The sequence below is a fragment of the Polypterus senegalus genome, chromosome 11 (genome assembly GCF_016835505.1).
Source record: "Polypterus senegalus isolate Bchr_013 chromosome 11, ASM1683550v1, whole genome shotgun sequence".
Lineage (NCBI taxonomy): Eukaryota > Metazoa > Chordata > Cladistia > Polypteriformes > Polypteridae > Polypterus > Polypterus senegalus.
Genome location: NC_053164.1, coordinates 54,957,259 through 54,976,665, shown reverse-complemented (window position 1 = coordinate 54,976,665; position 19,407 = coordinate 54,957,259). Strand labels below are relative to the sequence as shown.

Genomic DNA, 19,407 nt, shown 5'->3' with positions numbered 1-19,407 from the left:
AAGTTTAACTTATTTTGACTGGTTATAATCAGCCCTACTTTACTAAGATATTTTTGTAACAGCACCAAGTCATGTGCACCGATGTTAGAAGTGATTTGCTCCTTTTAGATTTGATGACACCAATGCAATTGTTTAACTGAATTTATACAGTGTGGTTTCTCAAACACTTCTGTCCTTCATCTTTGCTCCACAGCTTACAGACTGGTGAATGGCTCCAGCTCTTGCTCTGGTCGAGTCGAACTTTATTATGGCCAGCAGTGGGGGACCGTCTGTGATCGCTACTGGGACCTGCAGGATGCCAGTGTTTTCTGCAATCAAAAAGGGTGTGGATATGCAATTGAAGCCCCTGGACAGGCCAAGTTTGGAGAAGGTCAAGAAAAAATCTGGAGAGATAATCTTCAATGTGAGGGAAATGAAGCTGACCTGACAAAATGCCCAGCTCTTGATTATGGACAAGAGGAGTGCACACATAAGAATGATGCTGGAGTTGTTTGTTCTTGTGAGTATTTTTTATATGATGTTTTCATCTAAATGATTTTATTCAGACAGCTCTTCTTTAGTTAATTGCTTATCAAATCAAGTGCTGTTTCAAGGTTGACAATACATTTTAATTGATAAACGCACTGAAAATGGGTATAATTTACACTAAGATCTATCAGTTCATCCATTCAATAAAACCATTTACTGAACTTTCAAAGAGGCTTCGATTTTACACAGATATTAGTGTGAAAATAAATCAAACATGAATTTTATCAGAAAACTGTTTACACTTAAATCGAAATCATAGATCAGTAGTGTTTTACTGTATAAGCAATATAGAAAAAAAGAACAACTAGAGAAGTTGAGTAAAACTCTTGTTTTCTTTAAAGGACAGGGTGACTTTATTTCCTTGTAGACTAGAATCATTACCTCCTTTCAGAATTTTTAGGTTTATTGACAATTTTTAGAAGTGACATATAGTAAAATCACAACCATGTTTATTTAAACACAACCAAGTACAGATATACTGTGACAGTTATTCTAAATGATGAAATTACATAAAAAGGAACCCATCCACCTTAATGTTCTCCCTCCCACCTACCCTTGCCCTAGTCCATTTGGCCGAAGATGTCCAAGATGAACAAAGAGAAGAGAACAGACACCACAGGCCAAGAAGGCTCCACATTCAATGAGATGCTGCACCAGCCATTAGTGAGAACAACCAGTTAATCAGTTAATCGGCACTGCACCACATTTACTACATGCTACCACTTAACAATATTGGCCCTGGGTGCTCCATTAATCTTTGCTGCTAAAAGCTTATTTTGATGAAAGATGCCTTCCGAGTTTTAATACACAAAGAATCTGTTAATTTCTAGCTGCAGGCTACAGCCGGTATGATAGAAAAGGGGAAAAGGTATTTGTTATATAAACCCTTGACACCACACTGGTGATATTTCTAAGGACTGCAGGATAGCAAACACTATCCCATCGTATGAAAAGGGGGATCAGGCTGATCCAAGTATCTACAGCTCTGTAAGCTTTACGTGCATCACAAGTAAATGAATGGAAGCATTTATTAAAGAAAATCTTCAGCAGCACGTTTACACAAGGAAGGTCATGTTTCACTAATATACTGGAATTATGTGAGGAAGCAACAAAAGAATACAATAAGAGAGGTGCATATGATATTATTTATCTTGATTTTCAGAAGGATTTTGCTAAAACACTACATGAAATGTTAGTGATCAAACTATCACTATCTGTCTGGTAGACTGCAGTTTGTGAGACTCAATGACTGTGTCTCGAAGATGGATGAATGCTGTAGCACCACGAGGAACAGTTCCTATCTTTATTTTGTATACCTCCAACTACAAATATAATTCAAGGTTATGTCACATGCAGAAATTCTCAGGTGAGTCTGCACTTATGGGGTTTATTAGTAAGGGGGATGAGACAGTTTATAGGAGTCAGGTGGAGAACTTTGTTTCTTGGTGCAAAAAGAACTGTCTGCATCTTAACATCAACAAAACCAATGAACTAGTTACTGACTTTTGCTGTACCAGAGAGCCTCTATGTTCAGTCACTATTCAGGGAGTGGATGTAGAGGTTGTGCACTCCTATAAGTATTTAGGGTCCACATCATTGACAGTTTGGACTGGTCTCATTACATATAGAAACTATATAAGAAAGGTCCAGTGAGACTCTTTTTTCTTAGGTGAATGTGTTCCCTTAATGTGGGTAGTGACATCCTTCACATCTTCTCTGTGATGCCCAGTGCAATGTTCTATGCTGTGGTGTGCTAGTCTGGCAACATAACTTCAAGAGAGGCCCACCAACTCAACAACTTAATTAAAAGGGCAAGCTCAGTTATGGGACACACTCTGAGCAGCCTGGAGGTAGTAGCAAAGGGACAGAATTAAAACAAAATTGAGTGCAATTATGAAAACCTCCCTGACACACTAACACTGAGGACTATCAGCCAACAAGTTATTCAGCAGAAGTGTGTGAAGAAACACTATGGGGGCCCCTTTATACCAAAAGCAATAGATCTGCATAATGCCTCACTAACTGGGACTGACAGTTAGTCATTTTATGTTTTAATCAAAAATATACATATTGAGTTGATCATCTCTAATTCATATAAGTATTTAGACACTTAATTGAGTACTTTGTGGAAGCACCTTTGGCAGTGATTACAACTTCAAGACTTTCTGGGTGTGTCTCTACAGGCTTTGCACACCTGGATTTTGGCAGTTTACCTAATTCTTCTAGGCATATCCTCTCAGGCTCTGTTAGAGGCTGGCCCATTAATGGACAGTTAGATACTTGTCCTGAAACCACTCCAGCATTGTCTTGGTTGTATGCTTCAGGTGTTTGTCATGCTTAAAAGTGAACCATATACTCAGTCTGAGGTTGTGTGCACTCTCCAGCAGGTTTACTTGTTAATGTTAATTGGATCCTCAGTAGAATGAGTGTTGATTGGCAATAATTCTTCTAACTTGGCTGATAAGATTTGTGCAGTACTTCAGAAGTAATGCATTAAAACACCAGCAGGGTGAACACTGTGTAAGATGTGACAAATGTAGCTAAGGCATTGCTGCCCTTTGACTTCCAATGTAACATCTGATAGTGAGGTGGACAGGGATTGAAAAATCAGAATGTAATCAATTCTTGAATGGAAGTTGTGAGAAAAGGATGATGGATTAAACAGGTGAAGTGAGTATAACAGAAGTCAGATGTAAAATGACCTAGTGTTCAGGTTGAATGTGGGTGCCACTGATGAAGTGGAACTGGTGATTCATCAGTAACAGGGTTCATGACTGAATTTGTATCTCTGCCAATAACAAGGTGAAAAAAATCCAGGAGCAAAAGTTAAATACATATGAATGTGAAGAACACAGACAGGTACGAAGTGGAGCAGGAAACTGCACAAAAAAACATTTGTTCTTTGAGCTACCTCAAAGCCGTCTGCAACTATCTGGTTGAATATCCAGTGTTTTAATTTGCAATTTGTGATGGAAGACAATTCAGATGGAGATATTGAGCTGGTCATGCATTTATTGCATAACTGCTTTATGTCATCTTCTAGATGCTTCCTGAAGTAGTGCTAGATCTACTATTTTATACAACAGATAATTAAGGACAGCCATACTTTTGCTATTTGATCCAATGCCTCACATATTCCAAGACACTATCTTTGGATTAATCATAATATCATGTAAACAAAAAGAATAAAGTAGAAATTGAGTGTTATAAATGCATCATGGCAACTCCCTGCATTCCCAGCTAGCTGGGCATCTGTGAAACCAATGAAGGACTATCAAACAGTAAACAAGAGATCCTTAAAAATTGACACCAAATTCCCACATTTATTGTGTTTGAACAAAGTAGTTGCTCATACTCCCCATCCAGCAGAATGACTAAATATAGGTACAGTACAGGGAAATTAACTAACAGTAATATGGAGACTGCAGCACAATGTGTAAATCGTGAAGAATAAACCTCTAAATGATTAAGAAAATCCAAAATATAACACCACTCAGGGGGATGAAACTTGAGCGTGATGCAAAGTATATGGAAGCTGAGCCATTCATTATCCAGCATTGGGGTTGCCAGCCCCACACTACTTGACCAGGTATAAAAAAAGAAAAATGTCTTAAATGTATTATTATTATTATTATAACCTAATATTCTGTTAACCTTCTTAATAGCTTCTGAACACTGTCTGGCAGTTATCTTCCAATCCACCTAGCATGATATCATCTGCAAACTTAACTAGCTTGTTACTTATATTCTTCTCCAAATAATATATATATATTAAAAAAATTGCAGCGGCCCTAGCACCGACGCCTGTGGAACACCTCTCTTATGCCAACTCTGATAAGGTTCCTTGCACCATCACCCTCTGCTTCCTGTGTCAGAGCCAATTTTGCACCCATCTACAAATATTCCCCTAAACTCATACTTCTTTTAGTTTGATGCCCAACATCTCATGTGGCATCTTATCAAATGCTTTCTGAAAGTCAAGATAAATAATATCATTTGTTCCACTTTGATCATATTCTTTTGTTGCTTCTGTATAGAATTCCAGAATGTTTGTAAAACATGTCCTCCCTCTTCTGAATCCATACTGACCATTCAGTAAAACTCCTGTTCTTGCTATGTGTTACTCACTATTTCCCTTAATAATCTGTTCCATTAATTTACCCATGATGCACATTAAGCTTACTGGCTTACAGTTGCTTAGAGCTTCCCAGGTCACAGTTTTTATAAAATGGGATATTTGCAATTTTCCGGTCCTTCAGAATATCCCCAGTGTATAGTGACACCTAAAACTATGCATCTAGGGTTTATATATGTATTCACTAACCTTCTAAAGAGCTTAAGGATAAATATTATATTATCCTGGTGATTGGGTTGATTACAGTCTGTTTAATCTAAGCAGTACTTCTCCCGCTACAATTTCCAAATCACTCAGTACCTCCTTAGTAGTCCCTTTTACCAGTGGAAGGTTATCTGCTTCCTCACATGTTAAGAGCTCAGAAAAATGTGAATTTAGAGCATCGAAAAGGGCAATTTCACTGTCTGTACTTTTTAATTTCCCTTTATTATCCCTCATGCAATTCACCTCCTCTTTGACTGTTCTTTTACTACTGAAATACTGGAAGACTATTTTTGGGTCATCTTTCACCTTATCTGCTACTGTATATTCCTGTCTGTCTTTTAGTCTCACTAATATCCTACTTAATGGTTGCCCTCATGTTATCATATGCCTTACGATTCACTTTGGAGTTGTTAATCTACACTTCATACACACTTCACACAGCTGTTTTTTCCTTTGCAGCTTCTTTTTCATCTCTTTATTACTCTACTGCAGAGATTTCTCAATTTCCTACTAATTCCAAATTTAAGTATGTATCTATCCCGAATTATATGTGAACATTTTTTAACCGGTTGCACTGCTTCTCATATATCTCCACACTTAAAAGCTTATCCCAGTTTATCCCCCCTAGACTTTGCTGCATCTGCTCAAAATTTGCCTTACCAAAGTTAAACTTAACTGTTTAGCTTTTGCATCTGTGCACTTCCAAAACACTGAAAATTATAAAAGTTATAACCTAGTGATTAGAAACACAGAATAACAAACTCTAGTTAGAAACATTTCTGTCTTGTGATATGCAGCTTCAGAAGAGGGCAAGATTAGAATATGATTCATAGCATTAAAACAAGCCCCAAATTCAAACTTGTCATTGCCAAGCCAGTTTATTACTGTAAGTTTTACAACCTTTTTCTCTCTCTTTTACCTATATAAGAGAATCTACAGTATATCTACAGTATATGTTAATTGGTTTATAAATCTATTTATAGATCTATTAAAATCTTTTTTCTTTTAATATTTTACTGTGGGACATTTTCTTCATTATTTTACAAATGTAGTCTGTTGAAGTCTCTCATATTTTTTTTTATTTCCATAGCTATTTTTCCCTCTGAGTTACATTTGTGCCTTGACAGAAACAACACTGCAGTGTTATAATCTAACTTAACCATACAACTTTGACTTTCAGTTTTAACACAAACACGACAATCATGAAAAAATGATGTCAGGTTCAGTGTCTTTATTAACAAACAAAGGAGAGAGAGAGAGCGTGTGACATGAACACAGAAAAGATCATGTGCTAGAATGAAAATCAACCACGTAAGACAAAACCATGGGTCTCATGTATAACACCGTGCATAGAATTCACACAAAAACATGGCGTACGGAAAAAAAGTGGAAAAATATCCTTTAAAATGTAGTTACATTCATAAGAAGGATAATGTATGTGCATAAAGGACTGCACAAAAACACATAAAGCCAAAGGCAGAGATGCTGAAAAGAAATTAAAAATGTATTCAGTTTAATTTTATTACATATACAGTACCTCTGTATTTTCTATATTTGGTAGAATATATAGTTATTTGTGAGAAATGTGCAGAATTATTATATAGTAGTCAGCTATAAGCTTTAATAAAACATGGCAGGTTAACTGACAACTCCATGTATACCAAACTTTTTTGTGAGTCTACGTTTTAAACTGCAAAAGACTGTAAAAGAAAAAGAGGAAATATATTTTCTAGAGTGTGAATACAAGGGAGATTAAATGTTTGTGGTGAAAGCAACTACTCCTTTCTTTGTCAGTATGATCTTACAGTAAAAGCATAAATTGTGATAATTTAATTTTAATGAATATGAAACAGCAGAAAGATGAAATGAAAACACCGCCACCCATCTTCATTTATGACACTGTTGCACTTCTTTACATTTTAATACCTCATTTTCAGTTCTCAGTCTATCTCTCTATCTCTCTCTCTCTCAATCTGTACAGTTCAGAATTTTGGAGTCAGACTGTCAGGTGGCTCCAGCCGCTGTGAAGGATGGGTGGAGGTTTACTACAACAAGACCTGGGCAAGAGTTGTAAGTGAATCCTGGAGTGACAGAGAGGCCACAGTGGTGTGCAGACAGCTTGGCTGCGGCTCCAGGACTCAAAGTCCAAACTCATCAAAATACAAAAAGGGGAAATAGAACTGTGTGTCTAAAAGGACTTCAGTGCTCAGGGAGTGAAGAACATCTGGAGGAACTGCAGCCATCCACAGGAATTCAAATGTGGAGACAATATTGATGCAGCAGTCCTGTGTGCTGGTGAGTGAACATGCATCTCTTTACTTCAAGAGTAACAAAATCAAATTGCTACATTTGAATTTACTGATATAATGTAACACACAATTAAAAAAATGCATATATCAGTATAAAGTGAATTGTATTCTAAGTATACAGTGCTAAACCACTGGCAGCATTTAATTCCAAAGGTATTTTACAAACTGTGTATTCTCTATGTCCATCTTTGTCATCTTATCTCATTTGAGCAAGCAAATGGATTAATTATAGAGTAACTGTTAATTATATTAGTATATTTTTGTCTTTTTCCCATGTTCTTTAAAGGTTAAAGTGTGCATGGCTTGGCTTCTCTATTCAGTGTGGACAGTGATAGTATATAAGGGTCTCTTTTTCCATAAACATTACCTCTTATTATAGACAAAATCCATGGCCATTCTTAATAAGGCTGCACACCTTCTCCAATGATAAACTATTATTGAGTACTTTTTGCCAATGTATTATTCACCAAAGGTGTATCAAGACATGCTGCTGGAGCTTCTTCATACCTATGATTACTCTTCTGTGTTTAGACCAGTCAGAAGTTTTTTTCTTTTTTTGTAATTCTGGTGTGTATTTGAGGGTGGCTGTTGTTGTTTGTTATAATATTTCATGAGGTTCTTTAAAAAGCTAAATTTTCCACTTGGGAAAAGTAAAACTATCTATCTATCTATCTATCTATCTATCTATCTATCTATCTATCTATCTATCTATCTATCTGTCTATCTGTCTATCTGTCTGTCTGTCTGTCTGTCTGTCTATAAAAGGAATGAGTGTGACGTTATAGAGCTGGCATCTGTGGAACATGTGCACTTTGGAGGCCCATTCATTTGAGGGGGACAGAAATTCCAGACATTTAGACACATCGGTAATGACTAACATTCCAGCCTAGTGGTCCTGAAGGACATACAAAGCCATCTGTAGATTTAAATGATTCAGTTGAGGTTTACAGATGCCTCATATCTTGCAATTTAGTGAGCTGGTGGCCAATGATAATAAGGGGATTGCTTTTGTGTGGTGCTGTGGTGGCTAAGTGTGGGAGTTACTGAAATGGAGAGACAGTGGATCAAACCCTGTATAATCAGGCCCAGAGACCAAGATGTTTATTATTTTTCTGTTCATGTTATAATTTGATTACACAGACACCTTCTTATGGGATTTCTCCACACAAGGGAAATTTTATGTTCTTCTCCTTCACACATCTTCTACACAGTCGAATTGATACCTCCATGTCTGGGCCTCAGGTAGTAACATCAGAACAATAACATTGTAAAACACTATCAACAAGCTTTCACAATTCCCTCTCACTTCTTCTAACCTTCTCTCTATTTCTCTCTCCATTTCTCTTAACTCCTTTCTTCTTAGTATGAACCATCTTCGTTTTTTTTGTGCACTATACTCTATAGGTTTCTGTGTATGTTCTCAATAAGTAATACACATTTTGCCTGCTTTGCCTTTATTTAATAACTCTGGCTTTTATTCTCCTTTGTGATGTACATGCTGTATTATAATTATTTTTCTATATCAATTTTTAAGACATTTTCTACCTATTGCCTTATGTACGTTGAGCTAAACTGTATTTAATGATTCACGTTAAATTATTAAAGCGCAAATCTCCTTCTCTCTCTAGTAATGGTGGTTATCTTTATATCAATAAATTGGAGGCCAGTTAATGAACTCACTTTCATACACTTTTCCAATGTGTAAAAAAATGCATTCTGACAATAGGGCACAGTGATTGATGTGCACATGGAAAACAAATGTACACGTCCTATGGAATTTAATTTAGCGAATGGTTACAAAAATGACAAAATGTCTCATAGCACTTACAATGTATCTAGCTTTAAGTGTTTCACCTTGTGACATGTCCACTGCTTTTTAAGAGCAGTGTTTCCTTTCAAACTAGAGGCATCAAAATTAATAATGTACAGTCTAAATGCTGCCTGCAACAAGTAATCCCTACATGTAGACGTCTGATTGTCACTTTTAGACTTTTTGTGAGGTATATATACACTCAATAATGTGGTTCTATAAATTGCTGAGTATAGAGTTATCCTTTTATTTACTTAATTTTGAGTTTTTCCTCCATTTAATGTTTGTCCTCACATTATTTTTTGTTTTCCTCCTGCATTATTCTTTGTATCTTTTACAGCATGGCTTTTATAAGAGGCATCATTATTTAGATTGTTTGATAATTAATTTAATTAATTAATTAATAAGTCATAATAATGTAAATAACAACACACATCTCCATGTCATATAGTATACAGCAAATGAAAGTGCTAGCAAATTAAATGTCCATTAGAGATGTGCATGAGGCCTGGGATCCCATGAGACTCAATTTAAATGTATGTGTTTATGGGACCTTTTCATGATCTAGTGATAAGAAATTGTGGTCAGCTTTGAGAAATGCATAAAGATAAATTGTCTACACTGTGCAATAAAATTCTAGTGCTTTGAATATGAACAAAAAACAAAATGCTGGGTTATGAAAGGTCTTGTTAACATGCTAAAAATCTGATCATAATGGTATTATATTTATGATGTTATTTCCGAGTGCCAGATATTTAGAGTATATTGAGAAACTGGAAGAGACGGAAGTGGAAAGCACAATCAAATCCAACCAGTATCATATAGTAAAAAAAGAGAATTGAGACTGGTATGAATGTCAGAAGGAAAGGAGCTATGTGTAATGTCCATTTGTCATAATCAGATTATGTATCAGAAAGAAGCAAGATGTGCTCACTCATAGCATTAAGCAATGAGAAAAGAACAAATTGTGTTTAACTTGTATGTGACGGCATTAATCCATAAGCTTAATGCCTAATCCATAATATGCAGCTTGCTCAATACATCGTTGATATAGCAATGGAAGACAGAAGATTTGTTTTCCTTTTAAGAATTATGCTTCTAAGTGCATTTCACACATAGTATAACCAGTTACATTTTGTATTTTTCTTATTTAATTCCCAGCAGCTCCAAAATGTACAACCCCAATTCCAAAAAGTTGAGGTGCTGTGTAAAATATGAATAGAAACAGAATGCAATAATTTTCAGATCTTATAAACCCATGTTTTGTTCACAATAGAATACAGAAAACATATCAAGTGTTTAAACTGAGAAAATGTGCATTTTAAGAAAAGAATAAGCTCATTTTGAATTTGATGGCAGCCTGAGACAGGGCCGTGTTTACCACTTTGTAGCATCCCCTCTTCTTTTAACAACAGTCCATAAACGTCTGGGAATGGAGGAGACCAGTTGCTGGACTTCAGGGAAAGGATTGGCGTCCTATTCTTGTCTCATTTAGAATTCTAGTTGCTGAACAGTCCCTGGTCTTCTTTGTCATATTTTTCGCTTCATGATGCTACAAATGTTTTCAATTGGTGAAAGGTCTGGACTGCTGAAATATTCAAGGTTTTCCCTGAAAAAGACATTATCTGGATGAGAGAATATGTTGCTCTAAAACCTGTATATACCATCAACATTGATGGTGCCTTTCCAGGTGAGCAAGCTGCCAATTCAATAGTCACTAATGCACCATCAGAGATGCAGGCTTTTGAACACTTTTCTCCTCTGTAGTCCGAAGGAAGCGGCACCCATGTTTACAAAAAGAATTTCAAATTTCGATTTGTCTGACCACAGAACAGTTTTCCACTTTGCCTCAGTCCATTTTAAATGAGCTTTGGCCCATATATAGCTTCTTCTTTGCATGATAGAACTTTAACCTGCATTTGTGGATGGCACGACAAACTGTGTTCACAGGCAGTGATTTCTGGAAGTGTTCCTGAGCCCATGCAGTGATTTCCATGACAGAATCAGGCCTGTTTTAATGCAGTTCTGCCTAAGGGCTTGAGGATGATGTGTATCTTGTGCTATATAGCTTAAATTGTGTCTTCTGCAAAGATTAACCAAATTAATTTGCAGTTGGCACATGTATGTGTATTTTAATTAACGTGTTAGCCAATGAAAAATAAAGATGTCAAGCCTAGCCCTGTCTCTGAAAGAGCATTAGAATGAAGCCATAACCCTGTGTATATGTAATGGAGAATTGATTAACGAGAGGAATGTACTAATAGTGCACATTTGTCTCTGCTGTTTTTGTTTCTATGCATTTGTCACCACAGCCTTTATTGGTGTGGTTTTGTCCTGCATGTTTATGCTGTGCCACTGTCTTTTCCTGTTATTTCTTTTCTTGCTGAATTCTAACATTTCTGTAAATTGACTCCAGCTCTGTTCTGGCATTCTGTCCCATTTTGCTCTTTTGATTCTCCCTCTTACATAAACTGGAACTCCAGCTATACTTTATTGGAACAAAGGAGTGGCATTCTCACACAAATTTGATAAGGGGTTTTTGCAGTACATAATTGGAAAACAATAGAGATCGGGGGTATTTGGATTTCCAAAATATATACAGTTATTTACTAAAAAAAGATATTGCTTCTATAAGATACAAACTCAACTTGTAGATTCCCATAAACCTCAAGTGTCATTATGTTTGTTTTTAAATCATGCCAGTCCACAGAAATTTGCTTTTAGAGAAGCCACAAAGTGTTGAATTATGCATTGATTGTATTAAACAGTTGAAACATTAAGAATTATGTAAATTATATAATATTTCTAAAACTGTTTGCATATTGTGACAAACAACTGGAACACTAAGAAAAAAATATATACAAACTAGCTTTGGCACTTCAATTTTAATTCCCACATTCTTCTGAATTCTATCATCAGGTGAAGAATCTAAATATTTTTGAAAGAACACAAGCATATTATAGCCATAGAGAAAATTTGTTTCTCTGAGCTGTCCTTTGTGCATTTCACAAGAGGCCTAAATGAAACATGAAAGAGCTCAATTTAATAGATCTGGGCAGCTAGTTCTAGGTGTGTGAAAGATGAAGTAGAGAAGGTTTTTAATGTTTCTATACAAGGGTATCTCATAATCTTGGGCTACAGAAAATTCTTTAAGTGAAAGACATGACTCTGATTGTTGTTGTCTGGCTACTAAAGGTTAAAAAGATATTAAGTATCACATATTTTTCAGTCATATTCCACTGTTAGTTGTATGTAGTGACTGGTTACACATCAGTGTCTCTCATTTCTGTTGTGCAGATCACTTTTCCCTTAGGCTGACTGATGGACAAGGCATCTGTGATGGAAGACTGGAGGTTCTCTACAGTGGATCATGGGGTACAGTGTGTGATGACTCCTGGGATCTGGCTGATGCATTTGTGGTTTGTCGGGAGCTCCAGTGTAAATTACCTGTAGATACTACTGCACCAGTCTCATATGGACCAGGAAGGGGACACATCTGGCTGGATGATGTAAACTGTAAGGGGAATGAATCATCTCTGTTGGAGTGTGGACATGAAACATGGGGACAACATAACTGTAGACATAAGGAGGATGTTGGAGTGAACTGTACAGGTAAAGCCAGCTCAAATCATTTTAAATGTTCATAGAAAAGTTTGTTAGAGGCCAAAAAATCACAACATCTATTATGGGTATTTTTATCATTTAACAATATTTGGAATGACACTACTATCCTTAATAATAATCTCTTACTTCATCTTCCTTTGTAATTCTTTATGGAAAAGGCTAAATATTTAAAATTACCGTATATGCAACTCATCAGAACATATTTTCTGTTTTTACTAATAAATAGAATATATTAACAAATGTAATAAATGTTTTGTTTGTTAAATTGTGTTTTGACAGAATTCAAGATGCTGAAGTTAACTGATGGCTGCTCTGGACAACTTCAGGTTTTCTATAACAACTCTTGGGGCAGCGTCTGTGCTAATGACATGGATAAGACCACTGCTGCCATGATCTGTCAAGAATTAGGCTGTGAAAGCCTTAGCCCCAGTATTAAAGAAGAATTATCAAAATTGGACCCTGACCCAAAATGGTTGGACAATGTGCGATGCAGAGGACATGAGGCTTCTATCTGGCAGTGTCCTCTTCTCCCTGGGGTAAAAATACATGCACTCAGAAAGAAGTAGCAGAATTATCTTGCTCAGGTAAAATAAATAACTATTTTTTTATATATTCCATGTACTAGGATAAAACTATAATACAAATAACATGACAGAGGGAGTTAAGACAGTAGGTATGAAGCACATGTTCTGCAAATTTAACTTTGATTTACAATATACAGGGTCACCAGCAAACATGAAGAAATTACTTTGTTTTCTTTTAAAAAAATCACACATTAATTTTGTCAAATTCTTATTATTTTTTCTAAAACAGTCTGTTTTTACCGTGTCCTTGATCAGTATTGTTTCTATAATAGCAAGTCATTGTTATGTCCATGGTGACCAGTCAGTGTTATCACCTTTGTATTTTTTTTTCTTTAGTGATTAGGGTACTTCAAAGACTTTTGATAATAAGATTAAAAAAGGGCAAACTGGTTGCCCAGTGGCTATCTCTACCTTGCTAAATTGTCATTATGGGTTCAAATCATATTCATAATAAATGTTTTGTGGATTTTTCTATGGATAGTCTGGTTAGCCTTCCACAGCCGCAGATGTGCAGGTGAGGTTCACTTATAATACTAAGTAGCTCAGTGTGGGTGTGTGTGGGTCCTTAGATAGACTGGTGTCCAGTGCAGAGCTGTTTCCTATTTTGTGCCCAATACTGAATTTGTGCCCCAACATCAAAACTTGATTAGGCAAGTATGATACTTGTAGCGAGTGCCACATGAACTTTAGTTGGCCTCATGTTTTGTTTGTTCTCTCTTTAAATGTGTGCATGGGAATTTGTGTGACGATGTGGGTTCATCTTGTAGAAGAAAGAGAGGGGACCTGCACTTTTAAGGAGGAGACGCTGCGTGGACAGGACAGGTTGCAAAAAGGGAACTTAACCCAAAAAGGAATGGAGTGAGAGGAACATCTGGAGGAGAATCAGGGAACAGCAACACCCTTGAGCCGGAAACACAAACCAAAGCTACCTACTGGTTGTGGGATCTCAGATTAATAGTGAGATGTGTCTTAGAAGACGAATGTGTTCTTTTGTATTTTTTGCTGGAGTGCCCCACCATATTTCCTTGTAGGACTGAACATTTATTTTATTTTTGTGATGGCTTGGTGTAGATTTCTCCTGGCTAACATCATCCTCTCCAGAACTATTAAGACTTAAAATGCGAAATATTCTAGGATTTTTTTGGGGTGAGTGGATAAATTAGGATGAATATTGGCTCTGAGCCCAAAACAGTTTTTAATTTATACTAAACATTTGTTTTGTGTGAAACAGCAACTTTTTGATTGTTCAGTTGCTCTGTGTCTATTCAGGTATTCTGTTACATTATAAAATACACAAACCTATCAATATTCTGCAGAATTAAACACAATTTTCAAGCAGAATATTTTCTTTTAAATGGCTCATACAATGAGTAGTGATGATCGAAACAATTTCTAAAATATTGAATCTGTAATGAACTTCAGCATTTTACTTTGCAAAAAAAAACCATGAAACAAACAGGTTTTGTCTTTCAGAAAAAATAGTGCAACTGACACAAGAAGAAATGTGCAGGGCGCCACGGTGGCGCAGTGGTAGCACTGCTGCCTCGCAGTAAGGAGACCTGTGTTTGCATCCCGGGTCCTCCCTGCGTGGAGTTTGAATATTCTCCCTGTTTCTGTGTTGATTTCCTCCCACAGTCCAAAAACATGCAGGTTAGGTTCATCAGCGATCCTAAATTGTCCTTGGTGTGTGTGTGCCCTGCGGTGGGTTGGCACCCTGCCCAAGGTTTGTTTCTTGCCTTGTGCCCTGTGTTGGCTGGGACTGGCTCCAGCAGACCCCTGTGACCCTGTAGTTAGGATATAGAAGGTTGGACAATGGATGGATGGAGAAATGTGCTTGGTTCCTGTCTTGAAGTGTGCTCATCGTTAATTCTGCACACACCCGTCTATCATTTAGAATTTAAATATAAATGTCAATGACATAAAAAAAATCAGTAGACTCATTTCTTGTCACATGAAGACATTTAATTGAGCTGTTATCCATATGTTGTGGGTGTTTTGGTACTATGTATTACTGCAATGAGATGAACAGTCTGCCTCGCAGTTATGAGACTCGGGTTCGCTTCCCGGGTCCTCCCTGCATGGAGTTTGCATGTTCTCCCCAAGTCTGCGTGGGTTTCCTCCTGGTACTCCGGTTTCCTCCCACAGTCCAAAGACATGCAGGTCAGGTGCGTTGGTGATTCTAAATTGTCCCTAGTTTGTGTTTGGTGTGTGTGTGTGTGCCCTGTCTGGGATTTGTTTCCTGCCTTGCGCCCTGTGTTGGCTGGGATTGGCTCCAGCAGACCCCTGTGACCCTGTAGTTAGGATATAGCGGGTTGGATAATGGATGGATGGATGGAGATGAACAGTCTATGGTTATTGTGAGGTAAAAAAAAAATTTTAAAACCAGGAGATGCAAAATACACCAGAAACGTTGAAAAGGCAGTCAGACAATAACAAGAACGTAAAAATAATTAAAACAGCTAAATAAAAGGGCAAAACAAAAATTAGAATCAGTAAGCAAAAGCTGTTCAATAGCCTAATGCTAGGGCCTACTTGCTAAAGTACTTAAGAGATTTTTTTAAGAATATATACCGAATGATGGTGAAGATAAGAAAATGGCTAACTCTATAGCATCATTCAACATACATCAGCAACGTAAACAAATAAATCTTGTCAAGCTATTTTGACCTTAACATAAACAATGTGAACAAGACTTTGATAAAATATTGTATGAGCTTGCATTCCATCACCAGTAGCAGGATACCTATAAAAACAGGAAGCTTGCTATGTCACAAATAGAACTCCACCTACAACGGCAATAACAAGCAATACATTTCAGAATACTTTTGTTTCCATAAAAAAAAATATGAAATCTTAAATTGTGTGTGTCGGTGTGTGTGTGTGTTTCTTGGTTTGTATTTCCACATTTTTATATCAGTTTCACTTATCATTAGTTGTAAGTTTTAAAGGGAATCACTTCTGCTCTAGACACCAGACCTGTTCATAGGTCCACAGGTTGGGCTTTGATACTTATTTACACTTAAGTGTATACATTTTGATTAAAATACTAGACTTTATGTAAAACATAATAATTATTTGATGGAAATTGTTTAGTCAGACAACCAATAACAGCATGAAAGAAATTAAATTCATAGTTTTCTCTTTTTCTGGAAGCTGCCATAAGCCCACCGTTTACTAAACATCAATATAATTGTATTTCAACCAACCAGCATGATGGTGATGACTTGACTCTGAGGATTTTATTAATGTAGTTGGACAGTCCAACTATTTTTTTTTTCAGCATACTCAGCTTATAAACTATAGCATTCAGAAATTGATGTTTGGGTACAGTTCAAGTCAAAATATTCTTTTTTTTATAGGAATGAATGCTCCTTTATTCCAAAATACACAATAAAATGAAACATACAGTAAAAAAGCATGAGCAGGGTTCAACGGTGGGCTGTCCTTGTCTTTTGGTCAAGTCTTTGGTTTTATTATTTTTAGCGTGCAGCGTTCTTGTTGAATTTCTAATATTATAAAAAATCCAGCCGCTATGAACACGCTGAAGTCCACTATGTTCTGCTCAACAAGGCCTTCACATGGAACAATACTGTTCATCATGTTGTTCAACTGATCACATCACTAAGAACTGCCAATTTGTCTAGGCCTTCATAGGTGAACCAAGTGCCCAGGGTTTCCACGTTTGAAGCTAAATCCACTGCCGGCTTGATATTCACCACCTCTGCAGGTGGGGCGTCCACCAAACTTATCTAAAGCTTCTCATTGCCCAGCTAGTCCTTTTCATCTCCAGGCTCAGAGGTTATTTTTTTCCTTTGTATTAAACCCTTTCAGATCATCAGCACCCCTTAGCTTCCACTGCTGTTGGTAGGACTTGAGGGCTTTCATTATGTTTGAGAATTTAGGGGAGTGGATCGACAGTTTTAATCTTGGTGGGTGTCAGGGCACTCAGATCTCCAACTGTCTCGATATTCTTGGCTTTCACATCCATTTTCCAAACACATTTTCATCCTTTACAGACTTTATGAGGAGCCAGATCATATAAAAGTAGAATTCAGCTCAAAGCATGAACCAGCTCTAAATGGGACACCAGTATATCACAGTCACACTCACTGTCATATGCATACTCATTTTCTTACTAAATTTCAACAGTGTCATATTGCTGTTAAGAATCTTGAGATAATGAATGGTATGCTGCATTTTAACATTATTAGCAGCCTGTAGGATGCACAGTAATGCCTTGAGTATGGCATCATAGCTTTACTAACCGGGGTTCAATTTTAAGTCTAGCAGCAAATAGTTTTCTCTTCAACAGGTTTACACTGGGATTTTCTTTAAGTGCTGTGTGTTCTTCCCACAAAACAAACGTGTGTGTTTAAGTTAACTGACATCTTTAAATTGACATGACATGAATGTGTGTTGATATGTACATGCCATAAAGTGAGGGAAATGGTTTTCCTCCCAGGATTCATTCCTGCCTCATTTTTGTTTCTTGGAGAAAAGGGCCTCTGCTCAGCTCTCAGTCAATTCAGTAATCATTTATTTAACTAATCTGACAGACATCTTTTTTATCAGAGAGCTTTATGCCTGAAAAGCTTCTGTATGACTATGAGGATGTGGAAGAAAGTGAGCAACACAGCAGTCTGGTTAAAAATTGACAACAATATTGTTCATTTTCAATATATAATTTGACAGCTGATTGATGTCTGTTTTACATATTGTAGGTGTACCGCAGGACTCTGAAACGTATGAGGCACCATCATACTTCTATGAAGACTCAACGGGTATGTTCAGTTATTTCAGAACGCTGCGTATTTAGTTATAGCCTCATTAAATACAGTTAAAATTTCACATTTTTGGGAACAATGTTTCTTGTTTTCCATCCCAAAAAATTTGGAATTTTTAATCTCAGTTTCCCTCAGCACTAGCTGTGATTTTCTGAAGAAATCACCCCATCACTATGCACAAGAGCCTGTCAAATTTTCACAGGTTTGGCTTTCTTACTCACTCACTTTTAAGTCTATGAATTTACATTACAATACTACCCTGTATGCACTACATTATTTGATTGTAGTTATTTCAGCAGACAACCAGTGAAAGTTTGAAACTTTTACTAATGTAGCTAATCATTAAATTATATTTTTTTAAACAATATGCTTAGCTTGTGTTGTTAAGTGCCTTCTGCATTGACATGCAGGACATTATTATGCAGTGGTAAGAGTGAGTCATTTCAAATCAGTAAAAGCTCTCTCTGTGCAAGTTAATGTCACAAGAAACAGACTTTGTCCAGAGCTCTCTTTAAATGGTGGAAGATGATTTTGTGGGTCATTTTCCCCCAAAGTAAATCTGCAGTGTGACAAATTTCTTATTCATGGCCTGTTCACTAGGATTGATCAACAAAATTTTCCAAAGCATTTTTTGCAGCAAATTAACAAGGTTTGTGGGTCACCTTGTTCATTGAATATTTCCCTGAAAATTCACCATGCAGCTGATTTAGGCTTACATTTGTTTCTAGCATCCAATTTTGCTTTTTGAGGGCAGTGTAACATCACTGAGCTGTAGCAGCCATGTTAATTGAGGATGTCATTCCCTGAACTGGTATACACAGAACTTTCATGCGTGTGTGCTATAAGTATAGTTCACTTCACACTTTACAACACTGCTCAGTCTGCTTCATGAAGCCATTACCTGATCGGGACTCCAGCTGAATTTGTGCCCTACATGCATTTAAAAAATAAATCTATACTAATAAAAGGCTCCTCCTTGAACCGTCACCTTATCGTGGTGGAGGGGTTTGCGTGTCCCAATGATCCTAGGAGCTATGTTGTCCGGGGCTTTATGCCCCTGGTAGGCCACCCAAGGCAAACTGGTCCTAGGTGAGGGATGAGACAAAGAGCGGTTCAACAAACCTCCAATGATGAGCGAAACCTTTGGACGACGTTTTCCCTTGCCCGGACGCGGGTCACCGGGGCCCCCCTCTGGAGCCAGGCCTGGAGGTGGGGCTCGATGGCGAGCGCCTGGTGGCGGGCCTGCACCCATGGGGCTCGGCCGGGCACAGCCCGAAGAGGTAACGTGGGTCCTCCTCCCCATGGGCTCACCACCTATGGGAGGGGCCAAGGAGGTTGGGTGCAGTGTGAGTTGGGTGGTGGCGAGGCGGGACCTTGGCGGTCTGATCCTCGGCTACAGAAACTGGCTCTTGGGACATGGAATGTCACC

General features: G+C 37.3%; 1 protein-coding gene across 1 annotated transcript in view; it reads left to right on the top strand.

Moving 5' to 3' along the window:
- The first annotated feature begins 12,445 nt into the window (after positions 1 to 12,445).
- LOC120538551 (antigen WC1.1-like) overlaps positions 12,446 to 19,407 on the top strand; it is a 41,024-nt gene continuing 34,062 nt past the window's right edge. The window contains exons 1-3 of the mRNA XM_039767945.1: positions 12,446 to 12,598; positions 12,890 to 13,194; positions 17,916 to 17,975. The gene's annotated coding sequence lies outside the window, so the exon portion shown is untranslated. The remainder of the gene's footprint in view (positions 12,599 to 12,889; positions 13,195 to 17,915; positions 17,976 to 19,407) is intronic.